Source organism: Empidonax traillii, unplaced genomic scaffold (genome assembly GCF_003031625.1).
Source record: "Empidonax traillii isolate 1590-97213 ecotype Southwest subspecies unplaced genomic scaffold, ASM303162v1 scaffold14:size4059594, whole genome shotgun sequence".
In the NCBI taxonomy this organism is placed as follows: Eukaryota; Metazoa; Chordata; class Aves; order Passeriformes; family Tyrannidae; genus Empidonax; species Empidonax traillii.
In genome coordinates this window covers 1,808,101-1,811,063 of record NW_020955207.1, presented here as the reverse complement: position 1 = coordinate 1,811,063, position 2,963 = coordinate 1,808,101, and positions in this window count along the sequence as shown.

Here is a 2,963-nt window from a genome sequence, read left to right as displayed (position 1 = left end):
GCGTGCCTGCTCCAATGATTTTGGGACAACAGACACACCTGCCAGAAGATCGGCTTGGCGATTTCCTTCTGCCATAGGACCTGGAAGAGTGGAATGAGAGCGGATATGAGTTATGTAGAACAGATTTTCACGTTGACTAATTAGAGTTAGCAGAGATTTAAATAGAAGAAATAGTCGCTTGTTCTGAAGGTTTTTGAGATACGAATGTTCTGCTCTGCGTACCACACCTACCACATAGGCCGAATCATTAACAATATTCAGATTCTGATTATTAAAAAGGGTAAAGGCTCGAACAACTGCTGATAGTTCAACAATCTGAGATGAGCCTTCGGCAGTATGACAATCATGTTCCCATTGTTCATTGAATTTCCAGGTGACTATTGCTTTGCCAGTGCGTCCAGAACCATCTGTAAACACTGTTATAGTATCAGTGATGGGAACAGAGGATTGAACAAATTTTAGACCAATTGGAATATGCCGAAGCTTTTGCAGAAGTTTTTGATTTGGGGTGTTGAACTTAATTTGCCCCGTAAAATTTGCTATAGCCAATTGAAAGTCTAGAGATGTTATCAGCATTTGTTCCAAGTGCTCGGAGGTTAGGGGAAGGTAGATGGTGTGTGGTTCCTCCCCTGACATTTCCCAGCACCTTGTTCTGCCTTTAAAACAGATTTTTGACAACATTTCTGGAAGGGTTATTAGGGTTTTTGTGAATTGGTGTGGGAGAAAAATCCACTCCCAAATGATAAAATCGCCTGTGTGTTTAACTATTTGTCCAATAATTCCAAATGGTTGCTTTGGACCTAGAAGGATGACCACGACAGGTGGAATACCTACAATTTTTCTGTTGCTTTGCATTGTGGAGATTTTGTGTTCCACTATTTGCAAAGCATGTAGTGCTTCCGGGGTTAAGGTACGTCTGGAATTAAGATTAGAGTCTCCATTTAATAATTCAAATAAAGGGTGTAGATCATCTGTAGTTATGCCTAATTGTGGACGAATCCAATTGATATTCCCCAAAAGTTTTTGTAAATCATTCAGTGTTTTGACATCACGAGTAATGGTGATTTTTTGTGGTGTAATGGATGTAAATGAAATTTTCCAACCTAAGTAATGCCAAGGGGAAACCCATTGGATTTTCTCAGGTGAGATATGCAAACGGGAGGTTTTTAGTGCATTAATGGTTTCAGTTAAGGTTTTGAGTACTGCTGATTTTATTTTTGCACAAATTAAAATATCATCCATATAGTGATAAATTATCGAATCAGGATTTTGGAGTCGAATTGGACTTAGGATTTTCGAAACATATAACTGGCATAAAGTGGGTGAATTTTTCATGCCCTGGGGGAGGACCTTCCAGGCATATCTCTTATTGGGTTCCCCTGCATTTCTGGAAGGAACTGTAAAAGCAAATTTGTCAACATCATCGGGGTGTAATGAAATTTGAAAAAAGCAATCTTTGATATCTATGATGACTAATGGCCAATTTTCAGGAAGCATTGACAATGCAGGCATTCCTGGCTGTAGAGAACCCATTGGTTCTAAAACTTCATTAATTTTCCTTAGGTCGTGCAACAATCTCCATTTGCCAGATGACTTTTTAATCACAAATACTGGGGAGTTCCAGGGACTGACTGATGGGGTAATATGGTCCAAATTTAGTTGTTCTTCAACTAGTAATTCTAATTGGTGCAGCTTTTCTTCAGGAAGAGGCCACTGGTATACCCATATAGGTTTTTGTGTCAGCCAATTAAGTTTGGGTAGCAGCTGCTCTCCAGTGGCCGATGTTACAAATTTGCCTCAAGTTTGGTACCCCATTGAGTCATAATGTCCCTGCCCCAGAGGGTCATTGGCAGAAGGAGTATAAGCGGTTTGCATGACGCGTGCTGATTGTCAGTATCTGTAAATACAATAACAAGTTTACTCTTTTGAGGTTTGGTAGAGCCCCCCACCCCAGAAACACAGAGGGAGGTGCCCTCAACAGGCCAAAATTTTGGCCAATCCTTAGCGGCTATGATGGTGATGTCCGCTCCTGTGTCCAGAAGTCCAGTAATTGTAGTATGTCCTGCTGGCGATGTGGCTGTGACAGTCATCAGGGGTTGATGTGAAGAGACTATTTGAGTCCATCCCACGTGGAGAGTTGTCGCCGTTTCTCCTGGGTTTTCCTGCAGCTGTTGAGATAGCTGAGACACTGGAATTAAAGTAGCTATAGGTTCAGAGTTTGTAATTGTCACAGGTGGGAAAGGAACATGTACAGAGATGGTGATTCTGTCCAAGCTGTTGCCGGTGAAAAGTTCCACTTGAGCAATGACACCCTTTTGCGATGCCTCATTAGAGGGATTGACTAAGTACCATTGGTCTTTTTGTAATGGTTCTGAAGGGTGTGTTGTTATTGTGGATTCTTCCGCCGTGAAGGTGACATTAGGGGAAGAGGAGTGGAGTGTGATGCATTGTGGGACATTTAATGTGTGTTGGTGAGGTTTGGTTCTGATCGTGTCCTGCCCATTAGATGGCATTGGCATTCTATTGAGGTATTTGATGTCCCCGCGCCCCTCATGGCGCTCAGTGTCAAGTTTCCCTGACTTGTGTCAAATTTCTTTTGTGCTGGTGGTGTACTAAAAGCAACTTTTTTCTTATATTGTAGTTTCGGAGATTTTGGTGGGAGAGGGTCACCATTGATGTCACAAATAGACCTGCATTCTGAGGTCCAGTGTCTCCCTTTTCCACACCTTTGACAGTTAAATTTAGGGAATGTTTTAGGTGTTTGTGGTTTATTATCTGGGCACTTTCTTTCAATATGTCCTGTTTGTTCGCAAGCAAAGCATTGACCCTTAACAGCACACATCATTAGCCTTATTTTTTCTTTTGTGGATCCTACATTGCGACAAGCTTCGATCATTTCAAGCAGTGTAGGATTTTTTAATGGCCTTAAAAGTTTTTGGCATTCTTCATTTGCTTTTTCAATT